The sequence below is a fragment of the Schistocerca nitens genome, chromosome 1 (genome assembly GCF_023898315.1).
Source record: "Schistocerca nitens isolate TAMUIC-IGC-003100 chromosome 1, iqSchNite1.1, whole genome shotgun sequence".
Taxonomy (NCBI): Eukaryota; Metazoa; Arthropoda; class Insecta; order Orthoptera; family Acrididae; genus Schistocerca; species Schistocerca nitens.
The window spans coordinates 1,120,845,024-1,120,870,285 of NC_064614.1; the positions used below are offsets into that span (position 1 = coordinate 1,120,845,024).

General features: G+C 53.6%; 54 non-coding genes across 54 annotated transcripts; all 54 read left to right on the forward strand.

Annotated features, from left to right (window-relative positions):
* Window positions 1-233: 233 nt before the first annotated feature.
* Window positions 234-315, forward strand: Trnal-aag (transfer RNA leucine (anticodon AAG)). The gene has a single exon. It is a non-coding gene; the product is annotated as a tRNA-Leu (tRNA).
* A 78-nt stretch (window positions 316-393) lies between these two features.
* Trnal-cag (transfer RNA leucine (anticodon CAG)) lies at window positions 394-475 on the forward strand. The gene has a single exon. It is a non-coding gene; the product is annotated as a tRNA-Leu (tRNA).
* A 279-nt stretch (window positions 476-754) lies between these two features.
* Trnae-cuc (transfer RNA glutamic acid (anticodon CUC)) lies at window positions 755-826 on the forward strand. The gene has a single exon. It is a non-coding gene; the product is annotated as a tRNA-Glu (tRNA).
* Window positions 827-1,208: 382 nt separating this feature from the next.
* Window positions 1,209-1,280, forward strand: Trnah-gug (transfer RNA histidin (anticodon GUG)). Its single transcript has one exon. It is a non-coding gene; the product is annotated as a tRNA-His (tRNA).
* A 287-nt stretch (window positions 1,281-1,567) lies between these two features.
* On the forward strand, window positions 1,568-1,649 carry Trnal-aag (transfer RNA leucine (anticodon AAG)). The gene has a single exon. It is a non-coding gene; the product is annotated as a tRNA-Leu (tRNA).
* A 78-nt stretch (window positions 1,650-1,727) lies between these two features.
* Window positions 1,728-1,809, forward strand: Trnal-cag (transfer RNA leucine (anticodon CAG)). The gene has a single exon. It is a non-coding gene; the product is annotated as a tRNA-Leu (tRNA).
* A 279-nt stretch (window positions 1,810-2,088) lies between these two features.
* On the forward strand, window positions 2,089-2,160 carry Trnae-cuc (transfer RNA glutamic acid (anticodon CUC)). The gene has a single exon. It is a non-coding gene; the product is annotated as a tRNA-Glu (tRNA).
* A 382-nt stretch (window positions 2,161-2,542) lies between these two features.
* Window positions 2,543-2,614, forward strand: Trnah-gug (transfer RNA histidin (anticodon GUG)). Its single transcript has one exon. It is a non-coding gene; the product is annotated as a tRNA-His (tRNA).
* A 287-nt stretch (window positions 2,615-2,901) lies between these two features.
* Trnal-aag (transfer RNA leucine (anticodon AAG)) lies at window positions 2,902-2,983 on the forward strand. The gene has a single exon. It is a non-coding gene; the product is annotated as a tRNA-Leu (tRNA).
* A 78-nt stretch (window positions 2,984-3,061) lies between these two features.
* Window positions 3,062-3,143, forward strand: Trnal-cag (transfer RNA leucine (anticodon CAG)). Its single transcript has one exon. It is a non-coding gene; the product is annotated as a tRNA-Leu (tRNA).
* Window positions 3,144-3,422: 279 nt separating this feature from the next.
* On the forward strand, window positions 3,423-3,494 carry Trnae-cuc (transfer RNA glutamic acid (anticodon CUC)). Its single transcript has one exon. It is a non-coding gene; the product is annotated as a tRNA-Glu (tRNA).
* A 382-nt stretch (window positions 3,495-3,876) lies between these two features.
* On the forward strand, window positions 3,877-3,948 carry Trnah-gug (transfer RNA histidin (anticodon GUG)). Its single transcript has one exon. It is a non-coding gene; the product is annotated as a tRNA-His (tRNA).
* Window positions 3,949-4,235: 287 nt separating this feature from the next.
* Window positions 4,236-4,317, forward strand: Trnal-aag (transfer RNA leucine (anticodon AAG)). Its single transcript has one exon. It is a non-coding gene; the product is annotated as a tRNA-Leu (tRNA).
* A 78-nt stretch (window positions 4,318-4,395) lies between these two features.
* On the forward strand, window positions 4,396-4,477 carry Trnal-cag (transfer RNA leucine (anticodon CAG)). Its single transcript has one exon. It is a non-coding gene; the product is annotated as a tRNA-Leu (tRNA).
* Window positions 4,478-4,756: 279 nt separating this feature from the next.
* Window positions 4,757-4,828, forward strand: Trnae-cuc (transfer RNA glutamic acid (anticodon CUC)). The gene has a single exon. It is a non-coding gene; the product is annotated as a tRNA-Glu (tRNA).
* Window positions 4,829-5,210: 382 nt separating this feature from the next.
* On the forward strand, window positions 5,211-5,282 carry Trnah-gug (transfer RNA histidin (anticodon GUG)). The gene has a single exon. It is a non-coding gene; the product is annotated as a tRNA-His (tRNA).
* A 287-nt stretch (window positions 5,283-5,569) lies between these two features.
* On the forward strand, window positions 5,570-5,651 carry Trnal-aag (transfer RNA leucine (anticodon AAG)). Its single transcript has one exon. It is a non-coding gene; the product is annotated as a tRNA-Leu (tRNA).
* Window positions 5,652-5,729: 78 nt separating this feature from the next.
* Trnal-cag (transfer RNA leucine (anticodon CAG)) lies at window positions 5,730-5,811 on the forward strand. Its single transcript has one exon. It is a non-coding gene; the product is annotated as a tRNA-Leu (tRNA).
* Window positions 5,812-6,090: 279 nt separating this feature from the next.
* Trnae-cuc (transfer RNA glutamic acid (anticodon CUC)) lies at window positions 6,091-6,162 on the forward strand. Its single transcript has one exon. It is a non-coding gene; the product is annotated as a tRNA-Glu (tRNA).
* Window positions 6,163-6,544: 382 nt separating this feature from the next.
* On the forward strand, window positions 6,545-6,616 carry Trnah-gug (transfer RNA histidin (anticodon GUG)). Its single transcript has one exon. It is a non-coding gene; the product is annotated as a tRNA-His (tRNA).
* A 287-nt stretch (window positions 6,617-6,903) lies between these two features.
* On the forward strand, window positions 6,904-6,985 carry Trnal-aag (transfer RNA leucine (anticodon AAG)). Its single transcript has one exon. It is a non-coding gene; the product is annotated as a tRNA-Leu (tRNA).
* Window positions 6,986-7,063: 78 nt separating this feature from the next.
* Window positions 7,064-7,145, forward strand: Trnal-cag (transfer RNA leucine (anticodon CAG)). Its single transcript has one exon. It is a non-coding gene; the product is annotated as a tRNA-Leu (tRNA).
* Window positions 7,146-7,424: 279 nt separating this feature from the next.
* On the forward strand, window positions 7,425-7,496 carry Trnae-cuc (transfer RNA glutamic acid (anticodon CUC)). The gene has a single exon. It is a non-coding gene; the product is annotated as a tRNA-Glu (tRNA).
* A 382-nt stretch (window positions 7,497-7,878) lies between these two features.
* Trnah-gug (transfer RNA histidin (anticodon GUG)) lies at window positions 7,879-7,950 on the forward strand. The gene has a single exon. It is a non-coding gene; the product is annotated as a tRNA-His (tRNA).
* A 287-nt stretch (window positions 7,951-8,237) lies between these two features.
* Window positions 8,238-8,319, forward strand: Trnal-aag (transfer RNA leucine (anticodon AAG)). The gene has a single exon. It is a non-coding gene; the product is annotated as a tRNA-Leu (tRNA).
* A 78-nt stretch (window positions 8,320-8,397) lies between these two features.
* Window positions 8,398-8,479, forward strand: Trnal-cag (transfer RNA leucine (anticodon CAG)). The gene has a single exon. It is a non-coding gene; the product is annotated as a tRNA-Leu (tRNA).
* Window positions 8,480-8,758: 279 nt separating this feature from the next.
* On the forward strand, window positions 8,759-8,830 carry Trnae-cuc (transfer RNA glutamic acid (anticodon CUC)). The gene has a single exon. It is a non-coding gene; the product is annotated as a tRNA-Glu (tRNA).
* A 382-nt stretch (window positions 8,831-9,212) lies between these two features.
* On the forward strand, window positions 9,213-9,284 carry Trnah-gug (transfer RNA histidin (anticodon GUG)). Its single transcript has one exon. It is a non-coding gene; the product is annotated as a tRNA-His (tRNA).
* A 287-nt stretch (window positions 9,285-9,571) lies between these two features.
* Trnal-aag (transfer RNA leucine (anticodon AAG)) lies at window positions 9,572-9,653 on the forward strand. The gene has a single exon. It is a non-coding gene; the product is annotated as a tRNA-Leu (tRNA).
* A 78-nt stretch (window positions 9,654-9,731) lies between these two features.
* Trnal-cag (transfer RNA leucine (anticodon CAG)) lies at window positions 9,732-9,813 on the forward strand. Its single transcript has one exon. It is a non-coding gene; the product is annotated as a tRNA-Leu (tRNA).
* A 279-nt stretch (window positions 9,814-10,092) lies between these two features.
* Trnae-cuc (transfer RNA glutamic acid (anticodon CUC)) lies at window positions 10,093-10,164 on the forward strand. Its single transcript has one exon. It is a non-coding gene; the product is annotated as a tRNA-Glu (tRNA).
* A 382-nt stretch (window positions 10,165-10,546) lies between these two features.
* Trnah-gug (transfer RNA histidin (anticodon GUG)) lies at window positions 10,547-10,618 on the forward strand. Its single transcript has one exon. It is a non-coding gene; the product is annotated as a tRNA-His (tRNA).
* A 287-nt stretch (window positions 10,619-10,905) lies between these two features.
* Trnal-aag (transfer RNA leucine (anticodon AAG)) lies at window positions 10,906-10,987 on the forward strand. The gene has a single exon. It is a non-coding gene; the product is annotated as a tRNA-Leu (tRNA).
* A 78-nt stretch (window positions 10,988-11,065) lies between these two features.
* On the forward strand, window positions 11,066-11,147 carry Trnal-cag (transfer RNA leucine (anticodon CAG)). Its single transcript has one exon. It is a non-coding gene; the product is annotated as a tRNA-Leu (tRNA).
* A 279-nt stretch (window positions 11,148-11,426) lies between these two features.
* Window positions 11,427-11,498, forward strand: Trnae-cuc (transfer RNA glutamic acid (anticodon CUC)). Its single transcript has one exon. It is a non-coding gene; the product is annotated as a tRNA-Glu (tRNA).
* Window positions 11,499-11,880: 382 nt separating this feature from the next.
* Trnah-gug (transfer RNA histidin (anticodon GUG)) lies at window positions 11,881-11,952 on the forward strand. The gene has a single exon. It is a non-coding gene; the product is annotated as a tRNA-His (tRNA).
* Window positions 11,953-12,239: 287 nt separating this feature from the next.
* Window positions 12,240-12,321, forward strand: Trnal-aag (transfer RNA leucine (anticodon AAG)). Its single transcript has one exon. It is a non-coding gene; the product is annotated as a tRNA-Leu (tRNA).
* Window positions 12,322-12,399: 78 nt separating this feature from the next.
* On the forward strand, window positions 12,400-12,481 carry Trnal-cag (transfer RNA leucine (anticodon CAG)). Its single transcript has one exon. It is a non-coding gene; the product is annotated as a tRNA-Leu (tRNA).
* Window positions 12,482-12,760: 279 nt separating this feature from the next.
* On the forward strand, window positions 12,761-12,832 carry Trnae-cuc (transfer RNA glutamic acid (anticodon CUC)). Its single transcript has one exon. It is a non-coding gene; the product is annotated as a tRNA-Glu (tRNA).
* A 382-nt stretch (window positions 12,833-13,214) lies between these two features.
* Window positions 13,215-13,286, forward strand: Trnah-gug (transfer RNA histidin (anticodon GUG)). The gene has a single exon. It is a non-coding gene; the product is annotated as a tRNA-His (tRNA).
* A 287-nt stretch (window positions 13,287-13,573) lies between these two features.
* Trnal-aag (transfer RNA leucine (anticodon AAG)) lies at window positions 13,574-13,655 on the forward strand. The gene has a single exon. It is a non-coding gene; the product is annotated as a tRNA-Leu (tRNA).
* A 78-nt stretch (window positions 13,656-13,733) lies between these two features.
* On the forward strand, window positions 13,734-13,815 carry Trnal-cag (transfer RNA leucine (anticodon CAG)). The gene has a single exon. It is a non-coding gene; the product is annotated as a tRNA-Leu (tRNA).
* A 279-nt stretch (window positions 13,816-14,094) lies between these two features.
* Window positions 14,095-14,166, forward strand: Trnae-cuc (transfer RNA glutamic acid (anticodon CUC)). The gene has a single exon. It is a non-coding gene; the product is annotated as a tRNA-Glu (tRNA).
* Window positions 14,167-14,548: 382 nt separating this feature from the next.
* On the forward strand, window positions 14,549-14,620 carry Trnah-gug (transfer RNA histidin (anticodon GUG)). Its single transcript has one exon. It is a non-coding gene; the product is annotated as a tRNA-His (tRNA).
* A 287-nt stretch (window positions 14,621-14,907) lies between these two features.
* Window positions 14,908-14,989, forward strand: Trnal-aag (transfer RNA leucine (anticodon AAG)). The gene has a single exon. It is a non-coding gene; the product is annotated as a tRNA-Leu (tRNA).
* Window positions 14,990-22,439: 7,450 nt separating this feature from the next.
* On the forward strand, window positions 22,440-22,521 carry Trnal-cag (transfer RNA leucine (anticodon CAG)). The gene has a single exon. It is a non-coding gene; the product is annotated as a tRNA-Leu (tRNA).
* A 279-nt stretch (window positions 22,522-22,800) lies between these two features.
* Trnae-cuc (transfer RNA glutamic acid (anticodon CUC)) lies at window positions 22,801-22,872 on the forward strand. The gene has a single exon. It is a non-coding gene; the product is annotated as a tRNA-Glu (tRNA).
* Window positions 22,873-23,254: 382 nt separating this feature from the next.
* On the forward strand, window positions 23,255-23,326 carry Trnah-gug (transfer RNA histidin (anticodon GUG)). The gene has a single exon. It is a non-coding gene; the product is annotated as a tRNA-His (tRNA).
* A 287-nt stretch (window positions 23,327-23,613) lies between these two features.
* Window positions 23,614-23,695, forward strand: Trnal-aag (transfer RNA leucine (anticodon AAG)). Its single transcript has one exon. It is a non-coding gene; the product is annotated as a tRNA-Leu (tRNA).
* A 78-nt stretch (window positions 23,696-23,773) lies between these two features.
* On the forward strand, window positions 23,774-23,855 carry Trnal-cag (transfer RNA leucine (anticodon CAG)). Its single transcript has one exon. It is a non-coding gene; the product is annotated as a tRNA-Leu (tRNA).
* Window positions 23,856-24,134: 279 nt separating this feature from the next.
* On the forward strand, window positions 24,135-24,206 carry Trnae-cuc (transfer RNA glutamic acid (anticodon CUC)). Its single transcript has one exon. It is a non-coding gene; the product is annotated as a tRNA-Glu (tRNA).
* A 382-nt stretch (window positions 24,207-24,588) lies between these two features.
* Window positions 24,589-24,660, forward strand: Trnah-gug (transfer RNA histidin (anticodon GUG)). Its single transcript has one exon. It is a non-coding gene; the product is annotated as a tRNA-His (tRNA).
* Window positions 24,661-24,947: 287 nt separating this feature from the next.
* Trnal-aag (transfer RNA leucine (anticodon AAG)) lies at window positions 24,948-25,029 on the forward strand. Its single transcript has one exon. It is a non-coding gene; the product is annotated as a tRNA-Leu (tRNA).
* A 78-nt stretch (window positions 25,030-25,107) lies between these two features.
* Trnal-cag (transfer RNA leucine (anticodon CAG)) lies at window positions 25,108-25,189 on the forward strand. Its single transcript has one exon. It is a non-coding gene; the product is annotated as a tRNA-Leu (tRNA).
* The last annotated feature ends 73 nt before the right edge of the window (window positions 25,190-25,262 follow it).

Sequence of the window (25,262 nt, forward strand, 5' to 3'; positions counted from 1 at the left end):
GAAATTACGGTGCCCTCTTGATTTTTCACTCATGTTCCGCAGGCTGCGGGTGGCACTACCAATTCATTATCAACACGTAATGCCGCCGCACCAGAGAGCGGGCAGCTGCCTGTGTAGTTAATCTCTATTCGAAAATGGCAGTTGTTTGAGGTGCAATGGATGAGCAGCCAGTCGCAGCAGAACAGGAAGCTGTGTCGTGCACTGTTTCTACAAAAGCGAAGAACACGGGCACAGGTAGCGTGGCCGAGCGGTCTAAGGCGCTGGTTTAAGGCACCAGTCTCTTCGGAGGCGTGGGTTCGAATCCCACCGCTGCCAGCTTTTTCTCGTTTTTTGTGCCATTGCGATGTTTTCTCGTGGGGTAGAACGCAGCTCCTGTGACCGCCGTGCCACGTAGGTAGCGTGGCCGAGCGGTCTAAGGCGCTGGTTTCAGGCACCAGTCTCTTCGGAGGCGTGGGTTCGAATCCCACCGCTGCCAATGTTTTCTGTCTCGAAAGCAGGAGCACTGATTACCCGCGAAGGGAACAGCGCAGCAAGCCGTGAGCGTCTCTTTCTTAAATTGTCGTAGCAGCACAGTGCGTGGTGCAACGACAGGATTCACAGGCGCAGTCTGGTGTCACGATTGCTGGCGTTCGTCTCCACGAAATGCGTCCCGAGCATGCCGTTCTACAAAGTGGAAACGCTAAATTTTGGCCGTTGTCGTCAAGTAGCGTGTGTACTGTTTGCTGCGTTCGCTGGAGGAGCGCTTGCGTCGTTATCCGGTGTGGTCTAGTGGCTAGGATGCCTGGCTCTCACCCAGGAGGCCCGGGTTCGATTCCCGGTACCGGAAATGCGCATTTTGTTGCTCCTCTTATGCGACTTGGCCCGACTTAGCTCGACTGACGCTCCGCTGACGCTTGCAGAAAATTACGTTAAGTACGATTCGCGGTCACAAGTGACGGCGAGAGCGATGCGACGTCTGTCCACCTCTTATTGAGGCACATACCTGTGGTCAACAGAGTTGGAGGACTGCAAGACATTGCCACGGGGGTTGAATGCAGCTAACCACACTGCTTAGTGTCCTTACAGCGCAGACACGTTCGTTTGCCAGTATACATATAATGGAGACCGCGTCTGGCACAGCTGTGGGGAGACACAGTGGTGTGTGGGCCGAGCTTTGCTGTTCATCGCCACTTGCAGTCGCGAGAACTGCCGTCGGCGGTGCCTCCGTGGCCGTGATCGTCTAGTGGTTAGGACATTGCGTTGTGGCCGCAATAACCCAGGTTCGAATCCTGGTCACGGCAATTTTTAAAGTTTTGCCTTGCTGTCGCTGCAGTGACGATTGTGACTCAGTGTTTGAAATTACGGTGCCCTCTTGATTTTTCACTCATGTTCCGCAGGCTGCGGGTGGCACTACCAATTCATTATCAACACGTAATGCCGCCGCACCAGAGAGCGGGCAGCTGCCTGTGTAGTTAATCTCTATTCGAAAATGGCAGTTGTTTGAGGTGCAATGGATGAGCAGCCAGTCGCAGCAGAACAGGAAGCTGTGTCGTGCACTGTTTCTACAAAAGCGAAGAACACGGGCACAGGTAGCGTGGCCGAGCGGTCTAAGGCGCTGGTTTAAGGCACCAGTCTCTTCGGAGGCGTGGGTTCGAATCCCACCGCTGCCAGCTTTTTCTCGTTTTTTGTGCCATTGCGATGTTTTCTCGTGGGGTAGAACGCAGCTCCTGTGACCGCCGTGCCACGTAGGTAGCGTGGCCGAGCGGTCTAAGGCGCTGGTTTCAGGCACCAGTCTCTTCGGAGGCGTGGGTTCGAATCCCACCGCTGCCAATGTTTTCTGTCTCGAAAGCAGGAGCACTGATTACCCGCGAAGGGAACAGCGCAGCAAGCCGTGAGCGTCTCTTTCTTAAATTGTCGTAGCAGCACAGTGCGTGGTGCAACGACAGGATTCACAGGCGCAGTCTGGTGTCACGATTGCTGGCGTTCGTCTCCACGAAATGCGTCCCGAGCATGCCGTTCTACAAAGTGGAAACGCTAAATTTTGGCCGTTGTCGTCAAGTAGCGTGTGTACTGTTTGCTGCGTTCGCTGGAGGAGCGCTTGCGTCGTTATCCGGTGTGGTCTAGTGGCTAGGATGCCTGGCTCTCACCCAGGAGGCCCGGGTTCGATTCCCGGTACCGGAAATGCGCATTTTGTTGCTCCTCTTATGCGACTTGGCCCGACTTAGCTCGACTGACGCTCCGCTGACGCTTGCAGAAAATTACGTTAAGTACGATTCGCGGTCACAAGTGACGGCGAGAGCGATGCGACGTCTGTCCACCTCTTATTGAGGCACATACCTGTGGTCAACAGAGTTGGAGGACTGCAAGACATTGCCACGGGGGTTGAATGCAGCTAACCACACTGCTTAGTGTCCTTACAGCGCAGACACGTTCGTTTGCCAGTATACATATAATGGAGACCGCGTCTGGCACAGCTGTGGGGAGACACAGTGGTGTGTGGGCCGAGCTTTGCTGTTCATCGCCACTTGCAGTCGCGAGAACTGCCGTCGGCGGTGCCTCCGTGGCCGTGATCGTCTAGTGGTTAGGACATTGCGTTGTGGCCGCAATAACCCAGGTTCGAATCCTGGTCACGGCAATTTTTAAAGTTTTGCCTTGCTGTCGCTGCAGTGACGATTGTGACTCAGTGTTTGAAATTACGGTGCCCTCTTGATTTTTCACTCATGTTCCGCAGGCTGCGGGTGGCACTACCAATTCATTATCAACACGTAATGCCGCCGCACCAGAGAGCGGGCAGCTGCCTGTGTAGTTAATCTCTATTCGAAAATGGCAGTTGTTTGAGGTGCAATGGATGAGCAGCCAGTCGCAGCAGAACAGGAAGCTGTGTCGTGCACTGTTTCTACAAAAGCGAAGAACACGGGCACAGGTAGCGTGGCCGAGCGGTCTAAGGCGCTGGTTTAAGGCACCAGTCTCTTCGGAGGCGTGGGTTCGAATCCCACCGCTGCCAGCTTTTTCTCGTTTTTTGTGCCATTGCGATGTTTTCTCGTGGGGTAGAACGCAGCTCCTGTGACCGCCGTGCCACGTAGGTAGCGTGGCCGAGCGGTCTAAGGCGCTGGTTTCAGGCACCAGTCTCTTCGGAGGCGTGGGTTCGAATCCCACCGCTGCCAATGTTTTCTGTCTCGAAAGCAGGAGCACTGATTACCCGCGAAGGGAACAGCGCAGCAAGCCGTGAGCGTCTCTTTCTTAAATTGTCGTAGCAGCACAGTGCGTGGTGCAACGACAGGATTCACAGGCGCAGTCTGGTGTCACGATTGCTGGCGTTCGTCTCCACGAAATGCGTCCCGAGCATGCCGTTCTACAAAGTGGAAACGCTAAATTTTGGCCGTTGTCGTCAAGTAGCGTGTGTACTGTTTGCTGCGTTCGCTGGAGGAGCGCTTGCGTCGTTATCCGGTGTGGTCTAGTGGCTAGGATGCCTGGCTCTCACCCAGGAGGCCCGGGTTCGATTCCCGGTACCGGAAATGCGCATTTTGTTGCTCCTCTTATGCGACTTGGCCCGACTTAGCTCGACTGACGCTCCGCTGACGCTTGCAGAAAATTACGTTAAGTACGATTCGCGGTCACAAGTGACGGCGAGAGCGATGCGACGTCTGTCCACCTCTTATTGAGGCACATACCTGTGGTCAACAGAGTTGGAGGACTGCAAGACATTGCCACGGGGGTTGAATGCAGCTAACCACACTGCTTAGTGTCCTTACAGCGCAGACACGTTCGTTTGCCAGTATACATATAATGGAGACCGCGTCTGGCACAGCTGTGGGGAGACACAGTGGTGTGTGGGCCGAGCTTTGCTGTTCATCGCCACTTGCAGTCGCGAGAACTGCCGTCGGCGGTGCCTCCGTGACCGTGATCGTCTAGTGGTTAGGACATTGCGTTGTGGCCGCAATAACCCAGGTTCGAATCCTGGTCACGGCAATTTTTAAAGTTTTGCCTTGCTGTCGCTGCAGTGACGATTGTGACTCAGTGTTTGAAATTACGGTGCCCTCTTGATTTTTCACTCATGTTCCGCAGGCTGCGGGTGGCACTACCAATTCATTATCAACACGTAATGCCGCCGCACCAGAGAGCGGGCAGCTGCCTGTGTAGTTAATCTCTATTCGAAAATGGCAGTTGTTTGAGGTGCAATGGATGAGCAGCCAGTCGCAGCAGAACAGGAAGCTGTGTCGTGCACTGTTTCTACAAAAGCGAAGAACACGGGCACAGGTAGCGTGGCCGAGCGGTCTAAGGCGCTGGTTTAAGGCACCAGTCTCTTCGGAGGCGTGGGTTCGAATCCCACCGCTGCCAGCTTTTTCTCGTTTTTTGTGCCATTGCGATGTTTTCTCGTGGGGTAGAACGCAGCTCCTGTGACCGCCGTGCCACGTAGGTAGCGTGGCCGAGCGGTCTAAGGCGCTGGTTTCAGGCACCAGTCTCTTCGGAGGCGTGGGTTCGAATCCCACCGCTGCCAATGTTTTCTGTCTCGAAAGCAGGAGCACTGATTACCCGCGAAGGGAACAGCGCAGCAAGCCGTGAGCGTCTCTTTCTTAAATTGTCGTAGCAGCACAGTGCGTGGTGCAACGACAGGATTCACAGGCGCAGTCTGGTGTCACGATTGCTGGCGTTCGTCTCCACGAAATGCGTCCCGAGCATGCCGTTCTACAAAGTGGAAACGCTAAATTTTGGCCGTTGTCGTCAAGTAGCGTGTGTACTGTTTGCTGCGTTCGCTGGAGGAGCGCTTGCGTCGTTATCCGGTGTGGTCTAGTGGCTAGGATGCCTGGCTCTCACCCAGGAGGCCCGGGTTCGATTCCCGGTACCGGAAATGCGCATTTTGTTGCTCCTCTTATGCGACTTGGCCCGACTTAGCTCGACTGACGCTCCGCTGACGCTTGCAGAAAATTACGTTAAGTACGATTCGCGGTCACAAGTGACGGCGAGAGCGATGCGACGTCTGTCCACCTCTTATTGAGGCACATACCTGTGGTCAACAGAGTTGGAGGACTGCAAGACATTGCCACGGGGGTTGAATGCAGCTAACCACACTGCTTAGTGTCCTTACAGCGCAGACACGTTCGTTTGCCAGTATACATATAATGGAGACCGCGTCTGGCACAGCTGTGGGGAGACACAGTGGTGTGTGGGCCGAGCTTTGCTGTTCATCGCCACTTGCAGTCGCGAGAACTGCCGTCGGCGGTGCCTCCGTGGCCGTGATCGTCTAGTGGTTAGGACATTGCGTTGTGGCCGCAATAACCCAGGTTCGAATCCTGGTCACGGCAATTTTTAAAGTTTTGCCTTGCTGTCGCTGCAGTGACGATTGTGACTCAGTGTTTGAAATTACGGTGCCCTCTTGATTTTTCACTCATGTTCCGCAGGCTGCGGGTGGCACTACCAATTCATTATCAACACGTAATGCCGCCGCACCAGAGAGCGGGCAGCTGCCTGTGTAGTTAATCTCTATTCGAAAATGGCAGTTGTTTGAGGTGCAATGGATGAGCAGCCAGTCGCAGCAGAACAGGAAGCTGTGTCGTGCACTGTTTCTACAAAAGCGAAGAACACGGGCACAGGTAGCGTGGCCGAGCGGTCTAAGGCGCTGGTTTAAGGCACCAGTCTCTTCGGAGGCGTGGGTTCGAATCCCACCGCTGCCAGCTTTTTCTCGTTTTTTGTGCCATTGCGATGTTTTCTCGTGGGGTAGAACGCAGCTCCTGTGACCGCCGTGCCACGTAGGTAGCGTGGCCGAGCGGTCTAAGGCGCTGGTTTCAGGCACCAGTCTCTTCGGAGGCGTGGGTTCGAATCCCACCGCTGCCAATGTTTTCTGTCTCGAAAGCAGGAGCACTGATTACCCGCGAAGGGAACAGCGCAGCAAGCCGTGAGCGTCTCTTTCTTAAATTGTCGTAGCAGCACAGTGCGTGGTGCAACGACAGGATTCACAGGCGCAGTCTGGTGTCACGATTGCTGGCGTTCGTCTCCACGAAATGCGTCCCGAGCATGCCGTTCTACAAAGTGGAAACGCTAAATTTTGGCCGTTGTCGTCAAGTAGCGTGTGTACTGTTTGCTGCGTTCGCTGGAGGAGCGCTTGCGTCGTTATCCGGTGTGGTCTAGTGGCTAGGATGCCTGGCTCTCACCCAGGAGGCCCGGGTTCGATTCCCGGTACCGGAAATGCGCATTTTGTTGCTCCTCTTATGCGACTTGGCCCGACTTAGCTCGACTGACGCTCCGCTGACGCTTGCAGAAAATTACGTTAAGTACGATTCGCGGTCACAAGTGACGGCGAGAGCGATGCGACGTCTGTCCACCTCTTATTGAGGCACATACCTGTGGTCAACAGAGTTGGAGGACTGCAAGACATTGCCACGGGGGTTGAATGCAGCTAACCACACTGCTTAGTGTCCTTACAGCGCAGACACGTTCGTTTGCCAGTATACATATAATGGAGACCGCGTCTGGCACAGCTGTGGGGAGACACAGTGGTGTGTGGGCCGAGCTTTGCTGTTCATCGCCACTTGCAGTCGCGAGAACTGCCGTCGGCGGTGCCTCCGTGGCCGTGATCGTCTAGTGGTTAGGACATTGCGTTGTGGCCGCAATAACCCAGGTTCGAATCCTGGTCACGGCAATTTTTAAAGTTTTGCCTTGCTGTCGCTGCAGTGACGATTGTGACTCAGTGTTTGAAATTACGGTGCCCTCTTGATTTTTCACTCATGTTCCGCAGGCTGCGGGTGGCACTACCAATTCATTATCAACACGTAATGCCGCCGCACCAGAGAGCGGGCAGCTGCCTGTGTAGTTAATCTCTATTCGAAAATGGCAGTTGTTTGAGGTGCAATGGATGAGCAGCCAGTCGCAGCAGAACAGGAAGCTGTGTCGTGCACTGTTTCTACAAAAGCGAAGAACACGGGCACAGGTAGCGTGGCCGAGCGGTCTAAGGCGCTGGTTTAAGGCACCAGTCTCTTCGGAGGCGTGGGTTCGAATCCCACCGCTGCCAGCTTTTTCTCGTTTTTTGTGCCATTGCGATGTTTTCTCGTGGGGTAGAACGCAGCTCCTGTGACCGCCGTGCCACGTAGGTAGCGTGGCCGAGCGGTCTAAGGCGCTGGTTTCAGGCACCAGTCTCTTCGGAGGCGTGGGTTCGAATCCCACCGCTGCCAATGTTTTCTGTCTCGAAAGCAGGAGCACTGATTACCCGCGAAGGGAACAGCGCAGCAAGCCGTGAGCGTCTCTTTCTTAAATTGTCGTAGCAGCACAGTGCGTGGTGCAACGACAGGATTCACAGGCGCAGTCTGGTGTCACGATTGCTGGCGTTCGTCTCCACGAAATGCGTCCCGAGCATGCCGTTCTACAAAGTGGAAACGCTAAATTTTGGCCGTTGTCGTCAAGTAGCGTGTGTACTGTTTGCTGCGTTCGCTGGAGGAGCGCTTGCGTCGTTATCCGGTGTGGTCTAGTGGCTAGGATGCCTGGCTCTCACCCAGGAGGCCCGGGTTCGATTCCCGGTACCGGAAATGCGCATTTTGTTGCTCCTCTTATGCGACTTGGCCCGACTTAGCTCGACTGACGCTCCGCTGACGCTTGCAGAAAATTACGTTAAGTACGATTCGCGGTCACAAGTGACGGCGAGAGCGATGCGACGTCTGTCCACCTCTTATTGAGGCACATACCTGTGGTCAACAGAGTTGGAGGACTGCAAGACATTGCCACGGGGGTTGAATGCAGCTAACCACACTGCTTAGTGTCCTTACAGCGCAGACACGTTCGTTTGCCAGTATACATATAATGGAGACCGCGTCTGGCACAGCTGTGGGGAGACACAGTGGTGTGTGGGCCGAGCTTTGCTGTTCATCGCCACTTGCAGTCGCGAGAACTGCCGTCGGCGGTGCCTCCGTGGCCGTGATCGTCTAGTGGTTAGGACATTGCGTTGTGGCCGCAATAACCCAGGTTCGAATCCTGGTCACGGCAATTTTTAAAGTTTTGCCTTGCTGTCGCTGCAGTGACGATTGTGACTCAGTGTTTGAAATTACGGTGCCCTCTTGATTTTTCACTCATGTTCCGCAGGCTGCGGGTGGCACTACCAATTCATTATCAACACGTAATGCCGCCGCACCAGAGAGCGGGCAGCTGCCTGTGTAGTTAATCTCTATTCGAAAATGGCAGTTGTTTGAGGTGCAATGGATGAGCAGCCAGTCGCAGCAGAACAGGAAGCTGTGTCGTGCACTGTTTCTACAAAAGCGAAGAACACGGGCACAGGTAGCGTGGCCGAGCGGTCTAAGGCGCTGGTTTAAGGCACCAGTCTCTTCGGAGGCGTGGGTTCGAATCCCACCGCTGCCAGCTTTTTCTCGTTTTTTGTGCCATTGCGATGTTTTCTCGTGGGGTAGAACGCAGCTCCTGTGACCGCCGTGCCACGTAGGTAGCGTGGCCGAGCGGTCTAAGGCGCTGGTTTCAGGCACCAGTCTCTTCGGAGGCGTGGGTTCGAATCCCACCGCTGCCAATGTTTTCTGTCTCGAAAGCAGGAGCACTGATTACCCGCGAAGGGAACAGCGCAGCAAGCCGTGAGCGTCTCTTTCTTAAATTGTCGTAGCAGCACAGTGCGTGGTGCAACGACAGGATTCACAGGCGCAGTCTGGTGTCACGATTGCTGGCGTTCGTCTCCACGAAATGCGTCCCGAGCATGCCGTTCTACAAAGTGGAAACGCTAAATTTTGGCCGTTGTCGTCAAGTAGCGTGTGTACTGTTTGCTGCGTTCGCTGGAGGAGCGCTTGCGTCGTTATCCGGTGTGGTCTAGTGGCTAGGATGCCTGGCTCTCACCCAGGAGGCCCGGGTTCGATTCCCGGTACCGGAAATGCGCATTTTGTTGCTCCTCTTATGCGACTTGGCCCGACTTAGCTCGACTGACGCTCCGCTGACGCTTGCAGAAAATTACGTTAAGTACGATTCGCGGTCACAAGTGACGGCGAGAGCGATGCGACGTCTGTCCACCTCTTATTGAGGCACATACCTGTGGTCAACAGAGTTGGAGGACTGCAAGACATTGCCACGGGGGTTGAATGCAGCTAACCACACTGCTTAGTGTCCTTACAGCGCAGACACGTTCGTTTGCCAGTATACATATAATGGAGACCGCGTCTGGCACAGCTGTGGGGAGACACAGTGGTGTGTGGGCCGAGCTTTGCTGTTCATCGCCACTTGCAGTCGCGAGAACTGCCGTCGGCGGTGCCTCCGTGGCCGTGATCGTCTAGTGGTTAGGACATTGCGTTGTGGCCGCAATAACCCAGGTTCGAATCCTGGTCACGGCAATTTTTAAAGTTTTGCCTTGCTGTCGCTGCAGTGACGATTGTGACTCAGTGTTTGAAATTACGGTGCCCTCTTGATTTTTCACTCATGTTCCGCAGGCTGCGGGTGGCACTACCAATTCATTATCAACACGTAATGCCGCCGCACCAGAGAGCGGGCAGCTGCCTGTGTAGTTAATCTCTATTCGAAAATGGCAGTTGTTTGAGGTGCAATGGATGAGCAGCCAGTCGCAGCAGAACAGGAAGCTGTGTCGTGCACTGTTTCTACAAAAGCGAAGAACACGGGCACAGGTAGCGTGGCCGAGCGGTCTAAGGCGCTGGTTTAAGGCACCAGTCTCTTCGGAGGCGTGGGTTCGAATCCCACCGCTGCCAGCTTTTTCTCGTTTTTTGTGCCATTGCGATGTTTTCTCGTGGGGTAGAACGCAGCTCCTGTGACCGCCGTGCCACGTAGGTAGCGTGGCCGAGCGGTCTAAGGCGCTGGTTTCAGGCACCAGTCTCTTCGGAGGCGTGGGTTCGAATCCCACCGCTGCCAATGTTTTCTGTCTCGAAAGCAGGAGCACTGATTACCCGCGAAGGGAACAGCGCAGCAAGCCGTGAGCGTCTCTTTCTTAAATTGTCGTAGCAGCACAGTGCGTGGTGCAACGACAGGATTCACAGGCGCAGTCTGGTGTCACGATTGCTGGCGTTCGTCTCCACGAAATGCGTCCCGAGCATGCCGTTCTACAAAGTGGAAACGCTAAATTTTGGCCGTTGTCGTCAAGTAGCGTGTGTACTGTTTGCTGCGTTCGCTGGAGGAGCGCTTGCGTCGTTATCCGGTGTGGTCTAGTGGCTAGGATGCCTGGCTCTCACCCAGGAGGCCCGGGTTCGATTCCCGGTACCGGAAATGCGCATTTTGTTGCTCCTCTTATGCGACTTGGCCCGACTTAGCTCGACTGACGCTCCGCTGACGCTTGCAGAAAATTACGTTAAGTACGATTCGCGGTCACAAGTGACGGCGAGAGCGATGCGACGTCTGTCCACCTCTTATTGAGGCACATACCTGTGGTCAACAGAGTTGGAGGACTGCAAGACATTGCCACGGGGGTTGAATGCAGCTAACCACACTGCTTAGTGTCCTTACAGCGCAGACACGTTCGTTTGCCAGTATACATATAATGGAGACCGCGTCTGGCACAGCTGTGGGGAGACACAGTGGTGTGTGGGCCGAGCTTTGCTGTTCATCGCCACTTGCAGTCGCGAGAACTGCCGTCGGCGGTGCCTCCGTGGCCGTGATCGTCTAGTGGTTAGGACATTGCGTTGTGGCCGCAATAACCCAGGTTCGAATCCTGGTCACGGCAATTTTTAAAGTTTTGCCTTGCTGTCGCTGCAGTGACGATTGTGACTCAGTGTTTGAAATTACGGTGCCCTCTTGATTTTTCACTCATGTTCCGCAGGCTGCGGGTGGCACTACCAATTCATTATCAACACGTAATGCCGCCGCACCAGAGAGCGGGCAGCTGCCTGTGTAGTTAATCTCTATTCGAAAATGGCAGTTGTTTGAGGTGCAATGGATGAGCAGCCAGTCGCAGCAGAACAGGAAGCTGTGTCGTGCACTGTTTCTACAAAAGCGAAGAACACGGGCACAGGTAGCGTGGCCGAGCGGTCTAAGGCGCTGGTTTAAGGCACCAGTCTCTTCGGAGGCGTGGGTTCGAATCCCACCGCTGCCAGCTTTTTCTCGTTTTTTGTGCCATTGCGATGTTTTCTCGTGGGGTAGAACGCAGCTCCTGTGACCGCCGTGCCACGTAGGTAGCGTGGCCGAGCGGTCTAAGGCGCTGGTTTCAGGCACCAGTCTCTTCGGAGGCGTGGGTTCGAATCCCACCGCTGCCAATGTTTTCTGTCTCGAAAGCAGGAGCACTGATTACCCGCGAAGGGAACAGCGCAGCAAGCCGTGAGCGTCTCTTTCTTAAATTGTCGTAGCAGCACAGTGCGTGGTGCAACGACAGGATTCACAGGCGCAGTCTGGTGTCACGATTGCTGGCGTTCGTCTCCACGAAATGCGTCCCGAGCATGCCGTTCTACAAAGTGGAAACGCTAAATTTTGGCCGTTGTCGTCAAGTAGCGTGTGTACTGTTTGCTGCGTTCGCTGGAGGAGCGCTTGCGTCGTTATCCGGTGTGGTCTAGTGGCTAGGATGCCTGGCTCTCACCCAGGAGGCCCGGGTTCGATTCCCGGTACCGGAAATGCGCATTTTGTTGCTCCTCTTATGCGACTTGGCCCGACTTAGCTCGACTGACGCTCCGCTGACGCTTGCAGAAAATTACGTTAAGTACGATTCGCGGTCACAAGTGACGGCGAGAGCGATGCGACGTCTGTCCACCTCTTATTGAGGCACATACCTGTGGTCAACAGAGTTGGAGGACTGCAAGACATTGCCACGGGGGTTGAATGCAGCTAACCACACTGCTTAGTGTCCTTACAGCGCAGACACGTTCGTTTGCCAGTATACATATAATGGAGACCGCGTCTGGCACAGCTGTGGGGAGACACAGTGGTGTGTGGGCCGAGCTTTGCTGTTCATCGCCACTTGCAGTCGCGAGAACTGCCGTCGGCGGTGCCTCCGTGGCCGTGATCGTCTAGTGGTTAGGACATTGCGTTGTGGCCGCAATAACCCAGGTTCGAATCCTGGTCACGGCAATTTTTAAAGTTTTGCCTTGCTGTCGCTGCAGTGACGATTGTGACTCAGTGTTTGAAATTACGGTGCCCTCTTGATTTTTCACTCATGTTCCGCAGGCTGCGGGTGGCACTACCAATTCATTATCAACACGTAATGCCGCCGCACCAGAGAGCGGGCAGCTGCCTGTGTAGTTAATCTCTATTCGAAAATGGCAGTTGTTTGAGGTGCAATGGATGAGCAGCCAGTCGCAGCAGAACAGGAAGCTGTGTCGTGCACTGTTTCTACAAAAGCGAAGAACACGGGCACAGGTAGCGTGGCCGAGCGGTCTAAGGCGCTGGTTTAAGGCACCAGTCTCTTCGGAGGCGTGGGTTCGAATCCCACCGCTGCCAGCTTTTTCTCGTTTTTTGTGCCATTGCGATGTTTTCTCGTGGGGTAGAACGCAGCTCCTGTGACCGCCGTGCCACGTAGGTAGCGTGGCCGAGCGGTCTAAGGCGCTGGTTTCAGGCACCAGTCTCTTCGGAGGCGTGGGTTCGAATCCCACCGCTGCCAATGTTTTCTGTCTCGAAAGCAGGAGCACTGATTACCCGCGAAGGGAACAGCGCAGCAAGCCGTGAGCGTCTCTTTCTTAAATTGTCGTAGCAGCACAGTGCGTGGTGCAACGACAGGATTCACAGGCGCAGTCTGGTGTCACGATTGCTGGCGTTCGTCTCCACGAAATGCGTCCCGAGCATGCCGTTCTACAAAGTGGAAACGCTAAATTTTGGCCGTTGTCGTCAAGTAGCGTGTGTACTGTTTGCTGCGTTCGCTGGAGGAGCGCTTGCGTCGTTATCCGGTGTGGTCTAGTGGCTAGGATGCCTGGCTCTCACCCAGGAGGCCCGGGTTCGATTCCCGGTACCGGAAATGCGCATTTTGTTGCTCCTCTTATGCGACTTGGCCCGACTTAGCTCGACTGACGCTCCGCTGACGCTTGCAGAAAATTACGTTAAGTACGATTCGCGGTCACAAGTGACGGCGAGAGCGATGCGACGTCTGTCCACCTCTTATTGAGGCACATACCTGTGGTCAACAGAGTTGGAGGACTGCAAGACATTGCCACGGGGGTTGAATGCAGCTAACCACACTGCTTAGTGTCCTTACAGCGCAGACACGTTCGTTTGCCAGTATACATATAATGGAGACCGCGTCTGGCACAGCTGTGGGGAGACACAGTGGTGTGTGGGCCGAGCTTTGCTGTTCATCGCCACTTGCAGTCGCGAGAACTGCCGTCGGCGGTGCCTCCGTGGCCGTGATCGTCTAGTGGTTAGGACATTGCGTTGTGGCCGCAATAACCCAGGTTCGAATCCTGGTCACGGCAATTTTTAAAGTTTTGCCTTGCTGTCGCTGCAGTGACGATTGTGACTCAGTGTTTGAAATCACGGTGCCCTCTTGATTTTTCACTCATGTTCCGCAGGCTGCGGGTGGCACTACCAATTCATTATCAACACGTAATGCCGCCGCACCAGAGAGCGGGCAGCTGCCTGTGTAGTTAATCTCTATTCGAAAATGGCAGTTGTTTGAGGTGCAATGGATGAGCAGCCAGTCGCAGCAGAACAGGAAGCTGTGTCGTGCACTGTTTCTACAAAAGCGAAGAACACGGGCACAGGTAGCGTGGCCGAGCGGTCTAAGGCGCTGGTTTAAGGCACCAGTCTCTTCGGAGGCGTGGGTTCGAATCCCACCGCTGCCAGCTTTTTCTCGTTTTTTGTGCCATTGCGATGTTTTCTCGTGGGGTAGAACGCAGCTCCTGTGACCGCCGTGCCACGTAGGTAGCGTGGCCGAGCGGTCTAAGGCGCTGGTTTCAGGCACCAGTCTCTTCGGAGGCGTGGGTTCGAATCCCACCGCTGCCAATGTTTTCTGTCTCGAAAGCAGGAGCACTGATTACCCGCGAAGGGAACAGCGCAGCAAGCCGTGAGCGTCTCTTTCTTAAATTGTCGTAGCAGCACAGTGCGTGGTGCAACGACAGGATTCACAGGCGCAGTCTGGTGTCACGATTGCTGGCGTTCGTCTCCACGAAATGCGTCCCGAGCATGCCGTTCTACAAAGTGGAAACGCTAAATTTTGGCCGTTGTCGTCAAGTAGCGTGTGTACTGTTTGCTGCGTTCGCTGGAGGAGCGCTTGCGTCGTTATCCGGTGTGGTCTAGTGGCTAGGATGCCTGGCTCTCACCCAGGAGGCCCGGGTTCGATTCCCGGTACCGGAAATGCGCATTTTGTTGCTCCTCTTATGCGACTTGGCCCGACTTAGCTCGACTGACGCTCCGCTGACGCTTGCAGAAAATTACGTTAAGTACGATTCGCGGTCACAAGTGACGGCGAGAGCGATGCGACGTCTGTCCACCTCTTATTGAGGCACATACCTGTGGTCAACAGAGTTGGAGGACTGCAAGACATTGCCACGGGGGTTGAATGCAGCTAACCACACTGCTTAGTGTCCTTACAGCGCAGACACGTTCGTTTGCCAGTATACATATAATGGAGACCGCGTCTGGCACAGCTGTGGGGAGACACAGTGGTGTGTGGGCCGAGCTTTGCTGTTCATCGCCACTTGCAGTCGCGAGAACTGCCGTCGGCGGTGCCTCCGTGGCCGTGATCGTCTAGTGGTTAGGACATTGCGTTGTGGCCGCAATAACCCAGGTTCGAATCCTGGTCACGGCAATTTTTAAAGTTTTGCCTTGCTGTCGCTGCAGTGACGATTGTGACTCAGTGTTTGAAATTACGGTGCCCTCTTGATTTTTCACTCATGTTCCGCAGGCTGCGGGTGGCACTACCAATTCATTATCAACACGTAATGCCGCCGCACCAGAGAGCGGGCAGCTGCCTGTGTAGTTAATCTCTATTCGAAAATGGCAGTTGTTTGAGGTGCAATGGATGAGCAGCCAGTCGCAGCAGAACAGGAAGCTGTGTCGTGCACTGTTTCTACAAAAGCGAAGAACACGGGCACAGGTAGCGTGGCCGAGCGGTCTAAGGCGCTGGTTTAAGGCACCAGTCTCTTCGGAGGCGTGGGTTCGAATCCCACCGCTGCCAGCTTTTTCTCGTTTTTTGTGCCATTGCGATGTTTTCTCGTGGGGTAGAACGCAGCTCCTGTGACCGCCGTGCCACGTAGGTAGCGTGGCCGAGCGGTCTAAAGCGCTGGTTTCAGGCACCAGTCTCTTCGGAGCCGTGGGCCCGAACACATCGCGCGCTCGCTGCGGCGTGCCGGGCTGTGTTTACCTGCGGATCGCTGTCGGCGGCGTGTGCTTCGCGGCGCTGTTTCTTCTGTGATTTCTTCTTTCTGTGAGTACCATGGATCTCGATAATTCAGAAAATCGTCAGAATAATATTCAGTGCGCGTTTGATAGATCCGTGCGTAGGCCTACGGCTTTCGAAATTCACCAGTGGGTTAAAAACGACCTTCAATTACCGAAAAGTGTAGTCCTCGGCGTTCAACTTGACGCGTTCCTCAATTCGTTGTTTCTTAAATTGTCCTCTTCTGACATGTGTGACACTTTAGTTAATGTTAATGGTGGTGTCCGTAAAATTAAGCACCTTGACGGTACTATTAGTGATGTTGTGCTGTCGAACGCGGGTTATGGTATCCGTACTGTACGCGTGTTTAACTTGCCATTCGAAGTACGCAATGAAACTATTTCTCGTAGCTTACTTCCGTATGGTACAGTGCTTTCGGTCGTCAAAGAGAAATGGTCGTCGGCTTACTATTATGATGTTGAGAATGGTGTTCGTAGTGTCCGCATGATTGTCCGACAGCATATACCGTCCTTTGTTGTTGTTGCTGGCCATCGGGCCTTTATAACTTATAGCGGCCAACCGGCGACCTGTTCTTTTTGTAATGGTACCGGCCATTTTCGACAGGACTGTCCGAAACGTAGTCGCCCTGTGCAGCTACCACGGACAGACGGTCAGGACGAGGTGACGTGGGCGGCGGTCGCGCTTGGCGCCTCCCCCGCACGTGCTAGTCGTGTGTCTGTCCCTGAGATTGCAGACGACGTTGTTGCTATGGATGTTACACCTCCCGTTCTTGACGCTGATAGCTCCCCGGCGTTGCCTGTGACTTCTTTGCCTGCGCGTGTAGCGGCCCCCGTGCCTGCTCCGCCGGCTGTTGATGAGCTACCGATTGTGTCTGACCCCGTACCGGCAGCTGTAACGCTTTCCGTATCGGAACCCGTTCCCGAGGCTGCTCCCTCTGTTGCGAATAAGACTGTGTCCGATGTTGTCACCGTTGTTGTTGACCGTGAGGAGCGTCTTGACGCCCCCGCGGAACCCAAACCGCGTAGGGAACGGCCGACTGAGAGGGCTGAGAATGTGACTCGCATTCGCAGCGCTAGTATTTCGGGTGTTTCTTCTCGTAAGGCGCGAACGCCGTCCCCGGTGGTGACTTGCGTCCCACCATACAAGTCCACCTCTAAACAGAAAAAGTTACAACGGGCCTCGCAGCGCGCAGTTGTTGACTCGCGGCAGGCGTCGGCTTCCGATCGCCGTCGGCAGCGGCCTGCCGCTTGCAGTCAGCCTGCGGCGTCCGTGAGTTCCGCGGAATCCAAGAGGGACGAGAAAGTACGTCAGCTTAAGGTTCTGCTTACTCAAACGGAACCTGTCGTGGCAAGCGATATGGCGATGGACGTTGTTTCGGGCGTGTCGCCTGCACATTTGGCAGGCAAACGCAAATCGAACGACTCACATTGCCGTCGCATCCGGCCGCCCTCACAGGATTCTGGATCTGATTCTGCCGCCGGCGCTGGACCTGCCACGGCGGCTCCTTCCGGTGCCGCTGTTAGTATGGGCACGGACGTGGTTCCGCCCCCCGTATTTTCTAGTGAAAAGTGTGACTGGGCGGCGGAAGTGGAGGTGGAACACGGGTTTGGCCCCGGTACGTGACGTGACTTTCTCATTGCTTGGCAGCGTGCCTGTTTTCATCGTTGTTTAAGTCTCACAATGTTTTTTTTGTGACGTTTCCTCGTCTGTGTTGTGTGACACCGGTCTGTTGCGCGTTTTAACCTTTATTGTCGCTCCCGCGTGGAGTTTTGGCAGCGCCACCGCACCCATCTTTGTGTACTTTATTTGTTACGTATTTTAACTCTGTCTGGTATTTCTACATGTGTCGGGTTTCCGCCGCTCGTTCGGAGGCACAATTAGTCGTTCTTGCCGTTCCCTTGAATCATTACGGCTGCACGGGTGCTTTTTACGATGTGCACATTTCTGTTTAACAAGTTGTGTCATTTCGTTTGTGTCTGGGGTCTGCCACGCATTGATTGTGTGTTTACCCCGTTACTCTCACTACCATGCGCTGTCTTAACGGTGCATGTGCAGCTTTTGTTGTGCGCATACTTTTTTTTTCTCGCGTCTGATGAGTGACATCCGTTGCGGACATATTTCATTGTGCTTGCCACTACCTTGCGTCGTTTGGCGGCACATGTGCCTGCAAATTTGTGCGAACTGTTTTATTCGCCTTTACATGTGTATTGTATTTGTTGTACGCGGGCGGAACTTTTCGTCACTGTGTAGCCACAGTGTATACTCCTTGTGACGCCGTTGCTTCCGCAGTTGTGCCCGTTACTTTTATTCTTAATAATTATAGTTATTATGCATTGTCTTTGTCTGTGTCTGGTGTGTGCCCCCCGTCGGAGGCGATGTCTCATCGCTCATGCCGACGAACTGCATGGAATTGTATTGGCGGCGAACATGTACTTTTACTCTGTCAGTATCGTTTATTATTTTACCTATGTTCCTGTCTGCACCTGTTGGGGATGACTTTTACCGTTATTTGTCGATTGTCTGCGTCGTTTGGTTGCGCTCATGACCTTCTGCTGTGCCACTTTGTGCCTGTGATTTGCTTTGTGTCCGGCGTCGGCGGTTTGTTTTTTACCGACCCTGTCGCTCGACTGCGTCGTCCTCGCTGTGCCGGGGCACCTCTTCTTGTCTGTGCTTCTTGTCTGTGCTTAATTGTTGCTGTTTTCGCTATGCCTGGAATTCGGTAGCCTGCAGTGGATCATTTTCGCCGTTCCTATTCACATGTTGCTTTGCTTGGTGGCGCCGTTGTGCCCTTTATTGTGGACACTTCTTTCGTGTGTATTCTGAGTATGCTACCTACCACCTGTCGGTATGCCATTTTTGCCGATCTTGTCCACAATATGCGTTACCTTCGCGGCGCTGCTGATTCGCTTCTTGTGAATACTGCATTTGTTGTTCCTTGCGTTGTGTATGGTTCCTGACACGCGTCGGTGGCATATTCTTACGGTAAATGTTAACAAAATGCGTAGTCCGCATAAGGTCCTTGCTTTAAATACTCTTTTAGGTGAAACCCGTTGCCATGTCGCCTTTTTGCAAGAAGTGACACGTGAGGCTCTGATGCTTCTAACCGATCTGTGTGACTACGTTATTGTGGATAATGTGCTGTCTGATGACGTCACCGGTACTGCTATTTTAGTCTGTCCCGGCCTCAGTGTCACGAATATTGAGTGTCTACCCACTGGCCGCGCTATTGCGTGCACTATTGAAGGCGTCGTGTTTGTTAATGTTTACGCTCCTTCCGGCAGCGACTACGCGGCGCGGCGGCTCTTTTATGGTCAGGAGTTGTGTGAGGTTTTGCACCGGAACTCCGCTCATTTAATCTTAGGCGGTGACTTTAATGCGGTCACTGATGATCGCGACCAGGAGCCGCGCCCCAACAAGTGTCGGGAACTCCTCACGCTCATCACGAGTTTTAATCTTAAGGACACGTGGCGAATGCTCCACCCGGTTGACACGGAGTATACCTATTTTTATCCAACGGGACATAGCCGGCTCGATCGGATATATGTGTCATCGTCACTAGCAGCCCCGGTGACTCGATCTGAGGTCAGGCCGGTTATTTTTTCAGATCACTGCAGCTATATTTGTGACCTCTCTCTTCCACTTCCTCGGCCTTCCTCTCGCAAAAATCTATGGAAGTTTAACTGCAGCCTGTTAGCCGACTCCCATTTTCAGCAGTCCTTTACTACTATGTGGCACAAACTTTTACAGACTAAACCCGGTGCTAGTAGCGTCCTCGAGTGGTGGGTTGGCGCTGCCAAACCAGCAGTTCGGACCTTTTTAATAAATTTTAGTCGCGACGCAGCGCACTGGCGTCGCTCGACGTCACAATTTTATCAGAGCTGTTTAAAGGACCTCGCCCGACAAGTTACGGGCCAGCCGCATCTTCTTCCCGTTTTCAAAAAATTTCAGGCCGAACTTTTGACCGATCTACGGCGGAAGAGCAGAGGGCCGGTTACTCGGAGCCAGCCTGTAGGTGCCGTGGACGGGGAGCCGCTCTCTATATATCATCTCAACAGAGAGCGGAAGATGCGCGAACGATTGGCCTTTAATGCGTGGATCACTCAGGATGGGATTAAAACTTCCGACAGGGTGACGATTGCCAATGAAATTCACGCACATTTTGGGTCACTTTTTCAAGATGTTGATGTCGATCCCGCTGCGTTGCGTCGTATTTTACAGGGGGTTCCAAATGTTTTAAGTCGCACAGACCGTGTCCATCTTAATGAGGCTTTTACGTCCGACGACTTGCACGAAGCTGTCAAGCGCAGTCCTAGGGGGAAATCTCCCGGAATGGACGGCATTCCCGCTGAATTTTATTTGCAGTTTTTTAACCCTTTACGTGATACTTTAACTGCTATCGCTAATGAAATTCTTAATGGCGCTCCTCTACCACCGGAGTTTGCAGCGGGGTGTATCACGCTCATTCCAAAATCGAAAGCGACGCCGACTATACATACTGTCCGACCGATCACTCTGTTGAACGCGGATTATAAGATCATGGCGAGGTGTGTCGCGCACAGACTGCGGCAAGTCATGCCGCGCGTTCTCTGTGAACATCAGACGTGTGCTGTGCGTGACAGGAATATTTTTGATGCAGTTCTGGCCTATCGGGACTGTATCGGTTTTGTACGCGGCAACAGGGTTCGGTCGGCAGCGATTATGTTGGTCGATTTCCAGAATGCTTTTGACAGGGTTGGCCATGCCTATTTACGGCGTGTGATGGTTGCCATGGGGTTTGGCCGTAAGTTTACCAACACGGTTCAGGGTTTTTTGCGTAATGCCACGTCGAGTGTCATCGTCAATGGGTCCCTCAGTCCACCTATACGTCTGACTCGCTCGGTCAGGCAGGGTTGCCCATTGTCGATGACACTTTACGCTTTGGCGCTCGACCCGCTGCTGCGGTCCATCTGCAATGAGTGTCCGGGGATCCAACTTGGGGACGATCGCCTTACTTGCCGGGCTTATGCCGACGATCTTGGAGTGTTCTTGGGTCGGCCGGCAGATGTAGATACCCTGTACTCGGTTCTCCGGCAATTTGAAACGGCGACGGGGGCCATTGTGAATGTTCACAAGACGGTTTTGCTTCCCCTAACTCCACGGATGAGTCATGTGCGTCGACATTGGTTCAGTGTTGTGCAGCAGCACAGAGTCCTGGGGGTTATTTTATCTGATAATCCTCAGCGCATGGAGGCCCTGAATTGGCGTCCCATCTTACACAAAATTAGGGCGGTCGTTAAAATTCATGCGGCCCGGCATTTGGCGCTTTCTGATAAGGTGCAGCTTATAAATTCTACTATCTTAGCTAGAGCGTGGTATCTAGCACAAGTTCTCCCCGTACCTAAGCTCTTAGACCGCGCTATTAAACAGGCCGTCTACTGGCTCCTTTGGAAAGGGGACATTTTCAAAGTTTCCTTAGCCACCTGCACCTTAAATCCAGCCGATGGGGGACTCGGTCTGGTGGATTTTTCCGCCAAATGCGCGGCACTCCTCCTCAAACGGACTACGGCCGTGTTAGAGAAGGGCACCAGCAGTGCCACGGTCATGTTGTTCACTCACTACCGTCCACCTTCCGTGGTTGCTCCAGTCTCTGTCAGCCACATACCCTTTGCGCTGAATTACGTGCGCCGTTTTTATTTTAACAACAGCTATCTTGCGTATAGTGGCTCCAGCGGAGGTCGTGTCGGCGACATTATCCGTGCTCTGCGGGGATCACCGGCCCGGAACAAGTGGGAGTACCGCCTGCCGCACACTGACTGGCGAACAGTTTGGCGAAACATCGCCACACCCGTCCTCCCTGCCCACGTTAGAGCGACGTGGTATAAGGTCGTCAATGGTACTATTCCCACGAATGCTAAATTGCACTCTATTCATCTAAGTCCATCCCCCGCCTGTGAAGAGTGCCATGAAGTGGACAGCGTTGAACATCGCTTTGTGTGCCGTCGGTTCCGTGCTGTGTGGGACACTGCTAGGGATATGGTGCGTCTCATCAACAGGGTGTCTCTAGCGCAGGTGACAGTGGCAGATGCGATCGTACCCCAGTGTAAGGCGTTCCCGACCACCAAGCGCAACGCCACCATCTGGTTACTCGGTCATACCATCCACTCTTTGTTTTGTCTTAAACTGACTGACCGTCTGGATTTTCTCACGTACTTATGGGCTGAACATGGCCAGTCCCGTGTTCGACGTGATTATGCTCTGACTTTTGCGAATTTTTTGCATGTCGCCTTGGCACATGCTTATACTCTATTCCCGATGTCGACTTAATTAAATTTACATTTTCCTGCTTAAACTTATGACGTGATTGAACGTGCCCTCGTCTTGTGTTGAATGTCTACTTAGTACCAGTAACGATAAATATAACGTAAACGGGAGACGTTTCTCCCTTGGGAAATGCCTCGTATATGGTCATATGCGGGGATATTTTGTTTTAGCTTTCTTTATTTTCTTCTTGTTTCCCACTCTGCCATGTATTGGTATGGGATCGTGATGCCAAGGAGAGGCGTTGCGTGAAAGTGTCCCCCCCCCCTCTTTTTTTGTGGACATTTTGTTGTGTTTCCTTGATTTTACTTTGGTCAGGATTCCTGGTGTGTTTTTCCTTCTTGCATTGGCTTCTTTCCATTTCTTTGTCGTTTTTTCGGCGTGCTCACCGTTACTCGGTTCTTCACGATGTACGTCCGTGTTTAATGATTTTTTTTTTGCATTCCTGGCCGGCGTTTTGCTTTGTGCGCTGACTGGACTTTTCTTTGACTTCTTCCAGCCGGTTCTATGTCTATATATTTATACACTTTTTGTTTTCGCACTTCACGGAGCCTTCATGTAACTACTCTGCTTTCCGTGGAGCTGCATACGTGTTTGTTTACCCTTCTCACAAGGACTGCCTCACAGGAAGGAGGCTTACTTTGCTACTTTCTTTCGTCAACGTTCGTTTTCGTTTCCGTTATATCTGGCACCAGCACTTACTATAGCTGAGAAGCTCGCCGACGAAGGCGTTATTTGGAGAGCGCAAGGCCGGGCTATAAGGGGAGTTGGGAGGCCCAAAAAAAAAAAAAAAAAAAAAAAAAAAAAAAAAAAAAAAAAAAAAAAAAAAAAAAAAAAAAAAAAAAAGCTGCCAGCTTTTTCTCGTTTTTTGTGCCATTGCGATGTTTTCTCGTGGGGTAGAACGCAGCTCCTGTGACCGCCGTGCCACGTAGGTAGCGTGGCCGAGCGGTCTAAGGCGCTGGTTTCAGGCACCAGTCTCTTCGGAGGCGTGGGTTCGAATCCCACCGCTGCCAATGTTTTCTGTCTCGAAAGCAGGAGCACTGATTACCCGCGAAGGGAACAGCGCAGCAAGCCGTGAGCGTCTCTTTCTTAAATTGTCGTAGCAGCACAGTGCGTGGTGCAACGACAGGATTCACAGGCGCAGTCTGGTGTCACGATTGCTGGCGTTCGTCTCCACGAAATGCGTCCCGAGCATGCCGTTCTACAAAGTGGAAACGCTAAATTTTGGCCGTTGTCGTCAAGTAGCGTGTGTACTGTTTGCTGCGTTCGCTGGAGGAGCGCTTGCGTCGTTATCCGGTGTGGTCTAGTGGCTAGGATGCCTGGCTCTCACCCAGGAGGCCCGGGTTCGATTCCCGGTACCGGAAATGCGCATTTTGTTGCTCCTCTTATGCGACTTGGCCCGACTTAGCTCGACTGACGCTCCGCTGACGCTTGCAGAAAATTACGTTAAGTACGATTCGCGGTCACAAGTGACGGCGAGAGCGATGCGACGTCTGTCCACCTCTTATTGAGGCACATACCTGTGGTCAACAGAGTTGGAGGACTGCAAGACATTGCCACGGGGGTTGAATGCAGCTAACCACACTGCTTAGTGTCCTTACAGCGCAGACACGTTCGTTTGCCAGTATACATATAATGGAGACCGCGTCTGGCACAGCTGTGGGGAGACACAGTGGTGTGTGGGCCGAGCTTTGCTGTTCATCGCCACTTGCAGTCGCGAGAACTGCCGTCGGCGGTGCCTCCGTGGCCGTGATCGTCTAGTGGTTAGGACATTGCGTTGTGGCCGCAATAACCCAGGTTCGAATCCTGGTCACGGCAATTTTTAAAGTTTTGCCTTGCTGTCGCTGCAGTGACGATTGTGACTCAGTGTTTGAAATTACGGTGCCCTCTTGATTTTTCACTCAAGTTCCGCAGGCTGCGGGTGGCACTACCAATTCATTATCAACACGTAATGCCGCCGCACCAGAGAGCGGGCAGCTGCCTGTGTAGTTAATCTCTATTCGAAAATGGCAGTTGTTTGAGGTGCAATGGATGAGCAGCCAGTCGCAGCAGAACAGGAAGCTGTGTCGTGCACTGTTTCTACAAAAGCGAAGAACACGGGCACAGGTAGCGTGGCCGAGCGGTCTAAGGCGCTGGTTTAAGGCACCAGTCTCTTCGGAGGCGTGGGTTCGAATCCCACCGCTGCCAGCTTTTTCTCGTTTTTTGTGCCATTGCGATGTTTTCTCGTGGGGTAGAACGCAGCTCCTGTGACCGCCGTGCCACGTAGGTAGCGTGGCCGAGCGGTCTAAGGCGCTGGTTTCAGGCACCAGTCTCTTCGGAGGCGTGGGTTCGAATCCCACCGCTGCCAATGTTTTCTGTCTCGAAAGCAGGAGCACTGATTACCCGCGAAGGGAACAGCGCAGCAAGCCGTGAGCGTCTCTTTCTTAAATTGTCGTAGCAGCACAGTGCGTGGTGCAACGACAGGATTCACAGGCGCAGTCTGGTGTCACGATTGCTGGCGTTCGTCTCCACGAAATGCGTCCCGAGCATGCCGTTCTACAAAGTGGAAACGCTAAATTTTGGCCGTTGTCGTCAAGTAGCGTGTGTACTGTTTGCTGCGTTCGCTGGAGGAGCGCTTGCGTCGTTATCCGGTGTGGTCTAGTGGCTAGGATGCCTGGCTCTCACCCAGGAGGCCCGGGTTCGATTCCCGGTACCGGAAATGCGCATTTTGTTGCTCCTCTTATGCGACTTGGCCCGACTTAGCTCGACTGACGCTCCGCTGACGCTTGCAGAAAATTACGTTAAGTACGATTCGCGGTCACAAGTGACGGCGAGAGCGATGCGACGTCTGTCCACCTCTTATTGAGGCACATACCTGTGGTCAACAGAGTTGGAGGACTGCAAGACATTGCCACGGGGGTTGAATGCAGCTAACCACACTGCTTAGTGTCCTTACAGCGCAGACACGTTCGTTTGCCAGTATACATATAATGGAGACCGCGTCTGGCACAGCTGTGGGGAGACACAGTGGTGTGTGGGCCGAGCTTTGCTGTTCATCGCCACTTGCAGTCGCGAGAACTGCCGTCGGCGGTGCCTCCGTGGCCGTGATCGTCTAGTGGTTAGGACATTGCGTTGTGGCCGCAATAACCCAGGTTCGAATCCTGGTCACGGCAATTTTTAAAGTTTTGCCTTGCTGTCGCTGCAGTGACGATTGTGACTCAGTGTTTGAAATCACGGTGCCCTCTTGATTTTTCACTCATGTTCCGCAGGCTGCGGGTGGCACTACCAATTCATTATCAACACGTAATGCCGCCGCACCAGAGAGCGGGCAGCTGCCTGTGTAGTTAATCTCTATTCGAAAATGGCAGTTGTTTGAGGTGCAATGGATGAGCAGCCAGTCGCAGCAGAACAGGAAGCTGTGTCGTGCACTGTTTCTACAAAAGCGAAGAACACGGGCACAGGTAGCGTGGCCGAGCGGTCTAAGGCGCTGGTTTAAGGCACCAGTCTCTTCGGAGGCGTGGGTTCGAATCCCACCGCTGCCAGCTTTTTCTCGTTTTTTGTGCCATTGCGATGTTTTCTCGTGGGGTAGAACGCAGCTCCTGTGACCGCCGTGCCACGTAGGTAGCGTGGCCGAGCGGTCTAAGGCGCTGGTTTCAGGCACCAGTCTCTTCGGAGGCGTGGGTTCGAATCCCACCGCTGCCAACGTTTTCTGTCTCGAAAGCAGGAGCACTGATTACCCGCGAAGGGAACAGCGCAGCAAGCCGTGAGCGTCTCT